This window comes from Poecilia latipinna, unplaced genomic scaffold (genome assembly GCF_001443285.1).
Source record: "Poecilia latipinna isolate Pla-1442-1.1 unplaced genomic scaffold, P_latipinna-1.0 Scaffold1948, whole genome shotgun sequence".
NCBI classification, from domain to species: domain Eukaryota; kingdom Metazoa; phylum Chordata; class Actinopteri; order Cyprinodontiformes; family Poeciliidae; genus Poecilia; species Poecilia latipinna.
The window spans coordinates 65,917-75,170 of record NW_015114564.1 but is presented as its reverse complement, the minus strand read 5'-3'; the positions used below and the strand labels follow the sequence as shown (position 1 = coordinate 75,170).

At 39.2% G+C, this 9,254-nt stretch overlaps 1 long non-coding RNA gene across 1 annotated transcript in view; it reads right to left on the bottom strand.

Moving 5' to 3' along the window:
• Window positions 1–5,441: 5,441 nt before the first annotated feature.
• Window positions 5,442–9,254, bottom strand: part of LOC106935322 (uncharacterized) — a 12,102-nt gene continuing 8,289 nt past the window's right edge. Inside the window, exons 3-4 of the long non-coding RNA XR_001421878.1 lie at window positions 8,431–8,487; window positions 5,442–6,794 (exon numbers count right to left, since the gene is read on the bottom strand). This is a non-coding gene — a long non-coding RNA (uncharacterized LOC106935322). The remainder of the gene's footprint in view (window positions 6,795–8,430; window positions 8,488–9,254) is intronic.

Here is a 9,254-nt window from a genome sequence, read left to right as displayed (position 1 = left end):
TGTTCCTGTTTTTCTTTATTTAGTAAATTCTTAGTTACTATAGTTTACTATGTTTATTTCTCGTCTCTAGTCATTCCTTCTACTCCAGTTCAGTTATGTCTCTTAGGTCCTGTTATTCTTTCCGGGACTCATTTGCTGGTTCTCTCCCTCGCCCTCTGTGTCATCTTCTCTCTCTCTCCTCAGTCTGCTCTCTATGGAGTGTGTTATTAGTTAGTTACTACCTCCCAGTACCTAAGCACCTCTCTTTCAGTCACTCCTCGCTGGTTCCTTCCGTTACTTCCAGTCGTTTCCTCGTTCTGTTCAGGGTTTTCTATGTGTTTCCTGGATGGTTTCTTTTACTTGGATTTTGATTTATTTTCTTCCCTGGCTCCCTCTGATCATTGTAAGTTTGTTTTTTCACCATTTATTCATTAAACCTTCAAATTCACTTGCTCCCTCTGTACTTCTGCATTTGGGTCCTACATCAGACCTCCACTACATCATGACACCAGCATGACCGGTTTGGTGGTGGGTCAGTCACTTGATTGTTTTCCCAGATTATCTGTCTCAGATTATATTGTCAGGACAGTGACAGTTTTAACAAATATGTCTATATTTTTATAAAAGGACCGACTGCAGCTTTAAGGAAAGTGAAATACTCAACAATGTCTAAGCTAGTCTTAAACTGCTGAGGAATGCTGTTGTGTTGTTAATAAAACCGTTGTGTGCTAATAATGACAGCAAGGATCACAATGTGCACAGCTATTGCTCAGTTTAATGAGTTAACTTGGAACAACAAACTTGTAGCATAAACAGCAGAGAACACGTAGTTCCAAATTTAAAAACCAGATCAAAGTCAATTCTAACAATTAGTCTGAACATAAAATAGTCCATCTATGTCTGTCTTTTACTCTGACATGGCTCACAACCATGCTTTAGCTTCTACTGGAAACATTATAACAGAGTTAGGTAAATTAGCTAAAAATACACCTTAATATGGCCTGAGTGAAGCTGTTTCTAATCAATCTGGCATAAAACGAAATGGATATTAATTAGAGTGGCTGGTCTTAATATTCTGTTATATAGTCTAAATGTTTGGTTTTGATTTAAGAACACTTGTTGACAACAGATAACACACTTAAACCGATGGATTCTTCTGTGTTTAGCATAGAGCCTTAATACCAACCTTCCCCCCAATTGTAAACATCTTAATCTGCAGTATTAAGCAGCTGCAATAAATTCCTTTTTAATATAATACATAGGAACAAAAAGCACCAAGTCTGCCTTCTGTTCCTCTTCACCCTCTTCTCTGTAACATCTGGAGATAAGAACAGAAATGAAGCCGTGGTATGAAGACATGTTCTTCACCTCCACATTCTCTACAGACATTTGCTGTTCCTGTACACCCCTATAACAGAAGTAGCTCCTGCATGCAACATAAATTATATATCACTCATTAACAGAACCTCAGCTGCAAAACGTCTAAACGTATCCGTTTGAAGCCATCAGGTGTAATAACTTCAACGAAACACCAGAGGTCTATGCACTCTTTGTGTTCTGTGCTTTTTCTCTGTTCCTGCTGTAATATTCAGAAAATTTTTTCGGGGATGTTATGAGCTGAGTCAATAGTCTCTTTATTCCAGTTTTCTACTTTGAGACTATTTATACTTTGGTCAAATTTTACATTTAATCTCACAAAAGCTTGTTAAAGGACTGACTTTATGGCCAAATTATGAATAGTGAAAAGACTAAAAACCCACAATGGAGCTAAATGCATAAACAGAAAAACAACAAGGGTTTATTTTTAGATGACTGAATGGCATAAAAAGGGAAAAACTGTCACATCTACCGACTTTCTGACCAGCTTCAGCCAGCATCTTCACATAGTGTTTTTTTTGTTTTTTTGTTTGTTTGTTTGTTTGTTTGTTTGATTTTTGCTTCAGCATTGACACACACGTTCATCGCTGAAGGTATAATTAATGTCTGACGGGAAGAGTAAAATGTGTTGGATGGTCTGGTGAGCCACTGTAAATGAAAGTCCAATAAAAAAGGACTTTCATCTACTTTGAAGTGAGATGTAATTCGGTAACAGAAAGACTGAGAAACATTAATCCCATTCTGTCATTTATTTCTATCTATGAAGTCATATCCCAAACTTCACCCCTGAGCTTTAAGCCCCAAGCCCACCACCACCCTTTTGTGCTTCAGAGCGTTCACCCCACAGCCTCCCTCCCCCACCACCATTTTATCATTTTCAACTCCAGGTGAGGCTCAAGCCCTGAAAGGCAGCAGGTCAGGACGGCATAAGCTCCAGGATCTTGAGATGCTGCTCAGATTGGCTGTGAAGCATCATGGGATACATGTTCAACCTGAGCCTGATGCTGGTGAACGTACCACAGCTGTGTAAGACATCCTGTGTGGTTCTGGTGCCAAAGGTCAAACATCCACAGGACCTCAGCAGCTACATGCTGCCAGCACTGACCTCACAAGTGATGAAGATCTGGACAGCTTGGTTCTCATCCATCTCCTGGTGTAGTTCACCGACCAACCTGGCATCAAGGAGGATGACATCCTCCTGTCAAGGAGTGGTGCCAACAGAAGTGTTGGCACCACTTCTGTTCACCCTCTAAGACTGCAGACTTCTCCATCAGCTCCACACGCTGCCACCTTCAGAAGCTCTCTGATGACTCTGCCGTAGTCGGACAGACGGTGGAGTCAGTTCACATTCCTGCTGTTTTTAAACAGTTTTCCCGTATTCTTATAAACAATCTCTTGTTGCTTTTTATGCAGAAATAATACACACTTAATTTGCACATTTTCAAAATTTTCTTAGTTGGACATTGGAGTCTGAGAATGCCTTTTTTAAAATATAATATATTAATAATATAATCATTTCATTGTGTATTATTTTTGTTGTTATTGTGTCAGAAGTTTGTCTTAAATTTGTCTTTATTGTACAGTTTATTATTTTTTGTTATATATTACCTTCCACTGATTTGTGACTCTGCTGCAGGTAAAGTTGAATATCCACTGAGTGGCACTGGAGGACTGTAAAGGACATTTCTATTCTATTCTATTCTATTCTATTCTATTCTATTATATTATATTATATTATATTATATTATATTATATTCTACTACTTCTGGGTTTGTTATTAGCCCTCTCAGCTTCTGCACATGATCATAATGTAACATCCACTGAGAGTTTAGTGTTATGTCTCCATCTCACCTTCAAATGTCTCATTTTGTGCCTCTTTGCTGTCTGGGTGAGGATATTGGTCCTGCAGAAAAGCAACATGCCAGTGAGGCTCTTCCATGGAGGAAGGGCAAAGGTGAAGACGTGCAGGCCATCTGTCTCTACCGAGAGGTAACTCGAACCTAAACCTGACCCCAGAGCAGAGCCATTACAGTGTAATGTGTATCTCTCTGTCTGTTCTGGAAGACTCACAATGAGACCAGTCTTGTTGAGTTACCCTCCTTGAACATAAGGCAAATGCCTGAGAAAGCCTCCAGTGCACTCTGGGATGATGGAGACAGGGTTCAGGGTTCCCACTATAGAAAATCAAGCATGAACCCTAAATAGGCGTCACTATGCTGTCATCAATAAAGTCTTCATAACAATTGTTAGGCTGTATCTACGTGCTAACCGGTTATTTGGGAATGATGCCTGCAAAAAAGACTTTTCTGTGAGATTCTCACAATTGTAAACAGCAGGTTTGCTGAACCGGAACGTAACCCATAATCATATGCTTTGGTCAGTTCAGACTTCAGCTGGAGACACCATATGATTATTTTTGAACGATTTAGGTGGAGGCGATTGTCAGATTGAGTCAGCACAAAAGTCTTTTAGTGTGAAGGGAGGTGAAGACCAGAGTATGCAAGTGTGAGAAGGGAACTGATCCGATATCAGTTACAGTCAAATTTTCATAACTAAATCTGGATGTGATGAGGTACTGCAGTATATGTGAACTGATTACGACCCAACTGCATTTGTGTTGCCAACAGCCAATGAAAAAAAATGACACATCAGCTGTAAGCAGGTTTTTTTCTTTGCTGGTTTGACAACTTTATTCGTAGCTGTACAACATTAAAAAAATAAGCACAAAAACAAGGTATTACATAAACTATCATCTAATTTCCTTGAATCCAGCCCTAAGCACTTTATCTTAGATTTGTTTGGCCATATTGTCTGTATTGACAGACAGATCTTCAGGTCGTAACGGCTCAAACTCCTCGCTGGGGAAGACCTCCCTACTCGGTGTAAATGTACTGCTGTCCTCCCTCCACAGCTGTCAGAGCTCCATCCTTCTTCAGCCCCTCTTCGTTACCCTCAGCCGTGCCTTTGGTGTGAAGCATTCTGGGTTTATTCTACATGGTGGAATCGACAGTGATCAGGTTCAGTTGTTCTGGCCATGTGCTCAAGCATAGGGTTCTGGACTAGCTATGGACCCTTCTATGTCTTTTGGGGTTCTGGGGCACCTCAAGGAGGCTCCACTCACACCCACCAACAAGTTGTTTCAATTTGAAAAGTCTGTAAAGAAATATGGATTTTTGGCACTTATTGTTGCTCTGTTGTTCTCAGTTGGAGTTGAGGAAACGAGGTGATTAAACCTAGTTCCTGTGACATTGTTCTTACTCCCCCACCACCTTTACAATAAATACAGTAAGGGATTTTCTTTGGAAACCCAGATTTAAGATGATTGAAAGATATGCACCCAAAAAAATAAAGGGAGGCTCTTCCTTCTTGATGTAAGACTAGTTTGATCTGTTCTTTGAAATGACTGAGATCACAAACTGAATAATAAAAAGAAAGATATAAAGCCAACCACTGAGTATTGTAATGAGGTCTAAGTAGAGGTCCATAAAACTGCTGTGGGATGGATGGCATCCATTCCCCAGCCAGGATGTTGGTTTCTCTGAGATGACCAGAGCACCCAAACTGATCCTACAACTGTAGCCGTAATGCCAGAAAGTTTTGGAGCTAGTTTCTGATAAACCTAGCTGTCTGGGTGTGAGTATGGGTCGAGTTTTGTCCCAAACAGAGGAGATACGGAATTGCCACTGGTTGTAGAATTCCATCCCGATATCGCTCTGAACTCAAATTGCTTCCAGTAAAGAAAAGCCTAGTTTTCTTGTGAGAGAGAGAGAGGCTGTGAAAAGCATGTTGGCATTGGCAGAGTATTTAGGAAGTTTTTATTGGAAACAACCCACATACTTAACTCTGCTGCTCCACTCACAAATGGATTTTCCTGACAAACATAGCTCTGACTGAGGGCACATAAACAGGTTTTCCAATGGTAAAAGATTTACTGGCAGCAGACAGTCAACCAATCAAAAACTTCCTTACGTTTGGCGACAAGTAAATCTTTTTTCTTCTCCATGCCTTCACTGATGACATTTTCAATTTGTCCAACAACAGAAAGCCATCAGCTTAAGCCCTCTAGAAAAAAGATGACGACTTAGTCAACAGTCCAAAGTCTTTATTTAGTCAGTGGCCTAGAAATACAATCATTTGATGTTGCACATGTAAACTCTTGATTAGGGATATGCGCCTTGCATGGACACAGTTGACATTCATCCACCAGCGAGTTGACGGCATCATTAACCCACCGACAGCGATGAATGTGAACTGGAATCCTGCAGTGTGAAAGGTTTGTAAAGTAGCAGAAGGCTTAGTGCATTGTTAGGCAAAGTGAAAATATAACCTACCTTCAGGCGTAAATCAGGACACCACTTACAGCCTACAGGATCAACATGGCCGGTTATCCTTTGTAATAACAAATACCAGCAAAAGACATCAACCTCCAAAAAACTGTTACCAAAGAAACAAAGAAAAACATACTTTGACTTCCATTTAAGTAATAGCAGAAAGTGTTTGACAAGTGAAGCAATAAAATAATTTCACATAAAGATGTTGAGGTTGAAGTTGTAAGAGTTTACACATGATGCGTGTGTGTGTGTGTGTGTGTGTGTGTGTGTGTGTGTGTGTGTGTGTGTGTAATGGATTTGGACTCAGTTCTGTTATCTACAATCAGATATGAATTGAATCTTTCTGTCTTGGAAAGAACGATGAAAAGAAGTGACAAATGAAAAGATAAAACTGAACTGAATTATACCAAATTTATCAGTAATATATTGAATTGAAGTAATTGTAGTAATTGATTAGGAAAATAAAATAAAAATAAAAAATACTAAATTATTCAAATAAACAGAATTTTAAATAAAAGGTAACACATCAAGCAGAATCACAGCTATGTGCATTGAATGCTCGAAGTGCAGGAGACTGTGGAGAACATTAAACCCCCAGCCAGGTTTTCCTTAACGGTCGATGTGGAGGCTTTACAAACATAAAAAAAACAGCATAGACCATAAAAACAGAAAGAAATGACCTCAAATCATCTCTTATCTGACTTGAGGACAATAATGACTAATATAGAAGTAAGCACACAAAAACACATGCAAAAAAGAGCTAGAAGCTAGGAGCATGAAGAAATATTTTAACTAGGCATGTCAACAAATACCATGCATGGAATTCCACTGCTAATTTTAGACCTTGGACCTGTGTTTCGGAAGCAAAGGTTGAAGCCTCTGCCTGCTCTTGAGTTGCAGATGATGCTGCGATGCAGCACACAAACCGACGGGAACTCAGGAGTTAGGGTACACTCAACAGTCGATGGTTTTTTCCAGAGCTACAAACTCACCGACAGCGTTGAATGTTCCCCACAACTTGAACAAGTGAGTCTGACAGCAAACTATCAGCCGTCACCCAGCACAGTGAGGGTGAGACGGCCATGATGAGAGCCACGCAGGAGGAACCTGAGGAGGAACACAAGAGTTTATAAGGTGAAGACACAATGAAGAATGAAAAATTTGTGGGCAAGAAAGATAAACTACCTTTTGCAACGTTTCAATTAAATAAGAAACACAGTTAAAATCACACATCAATAAAACTGTTCACATGCTAAGTCTTTAAAAAGCCTAACACACCATCTTTGTCCTATCACTTCCTGTCATCTTCATTTTTTATGCCAGTAGTAACATCCAGTTATTGATCATGTGACTGGTGTGATACAAAAGTAAGTGTTTCTATTGCAGCTTTGCAAAATACTCTCATTTTGATATGGCCAAAAGAACCCCCACCTCATTGCATCACATAAACGTTTGATCAAAGAAACATTTTTTGATAAAAAGGTTTTGTGCTGGAGACGCTGCAATGGTGCAGGGGTAAAGAAAACCCATGAATGGAGGCCTTAGTTCTCTATGCGGCTGTCACAGGTTCAAGTCCTGACTTCATGACCTTTGCCACATGTCTTCCCTTTCTGCCATACTCTTTATCCTGTCTGAACACTCTCAAATAAAGGCCACTGGAGTCAATAAAACCTGAAGAGAAAGGTTTTGTGCCAGGATGAAGTAGTTTGTTAGGATAGATGGACCATACAAAACTTCAATGGAAACACTTGATATGCATCACACAAGACAGTTGTTCAACAATCGGATGTTACTACTGGCAGAAACGATGAAGAAGACAACAGGAAGTAGTAGTAGGATGACAGTTTGTTTTTGTTTTCATCATCACAGTTCACATTGTGCGTCATTCCAACATGTTGAATCCATAACTCTTCTGTAAAATCACCAACTACAATTTTGACAAAACGCCACATAAGTAGCTGCTCCCAGGTAGGTGTCTCGTCTGATTGGCTGTTAGATGATGAGCGCAACATCTGTCACTGCCATTTAATAACTTATTGTATAAACAAACTTATTTATGTGTTATTTTAATTTAATCTCTCATGAAATAGAAACACAGCAAAAGTGTGTTTTTTCAACATTAGCATAATTTAGACAAAGATTTGTGCACATTTGTAATGGAAACACAAATAATGAACATCTTCATAAAGACCAAGGAATCTGGTTCTTATGGAATAGTTGAAGTCATTGTTTAAAGAGAGCAAGATAGGGAACAGTAACATGTGGAAGCTGGTGGACCCATCACACCAAAATAGACAACAGACACACATGTGAGGTTGGATGGAGCTAAATCAGGACAATCCAGGAGGAAGAAACCTGTTAGAGGCTCCAGATGACCTGAGGTTCATCTTCCAGCAGCATAACCACCCTGAACATCCAGTCAGAGATATTATGGGATGGTTTAGATCAGTGTACTCACTTAGAACAGGATCCTCATCCCTCCTCAGAGTATGATAGGAATTTACTAATAATGCCACTTTAGGTCCATCTCAGAGTGGCACATTGTACATGCAGTAGTACATGTGAACTGATTACGACCCAACTGCATTTGTGTTGCTGTTGGCAACACATTTATAGTATTCCCATCATTATTAATAGTTTCATTTCAACGGCAGGGGAAATCACAGTCACAGGGTTTGTTCTGGGTTTTTCACTGCATCATTGTGAATTACCATAACCCTGGTTATAACTCAACATTTCTCACCTGGTCTTGGCCTTTTGGATGGCTCATCACAGCACAGGATTCCTCTCACAGAGGAAGCTGAAGCACAAAATAATAATACAAAAAAACAGTAAATTTTCTGAAAATATACTATGTACATATACAAAGAATTAGAAATTATGTGAAAAATGCAGCACTAGACATGACTAGGGAACATGTTGCTTGCATCTAAACTGTTTGTTTTTGCTGTGCAGTATTCAACAGATGTTTTTCTGATCAAATTTCTGTCAGCTATAGATCATCAGGAAAGAATTCACAGTTCTTCACTTTTTCCAGATTTAATGTTACAACGTTATTCCAATTTGTAATTAAATTTATCTCTTTCTTTAAAATTCTGCACACAAATGTCTGACTGTGACAAGTTAGAAAAAAAAGTTTTTGAGATTTCTGCAAATGTATTAAGAATATAAAACTGATAAATCACATTTCTGTAAGTATTCACGCCATGAAGATCATAACTGAGTTGCTTCCACTGGTCATCTCTGAGCTGTTTCTCCAGCTTAAATCAAAGCGCCTCATCGAGATCTGCAAGCTTTCTCCACACCTGAATCAAACCGATGACCAGGCCTTTTCCAAACGTGATTGCATCCTAAAGAGGGAATCCAAACATTTTACTCTCCTGTGTTGGAGCTGAGAGGGATCAAGCTCCAAAAAGACTCCAAGACCAGAGGCTTTAACTGTTTAACTGCTGCCAAAGTTAGATCATCAAAGTATTAAGCAAAGACTGTAATTACTTAAGTGGATGTTATTATTATTATTGTTAAAAAAATGAATTTGCAAAAATCTAATATATGTATATATATATA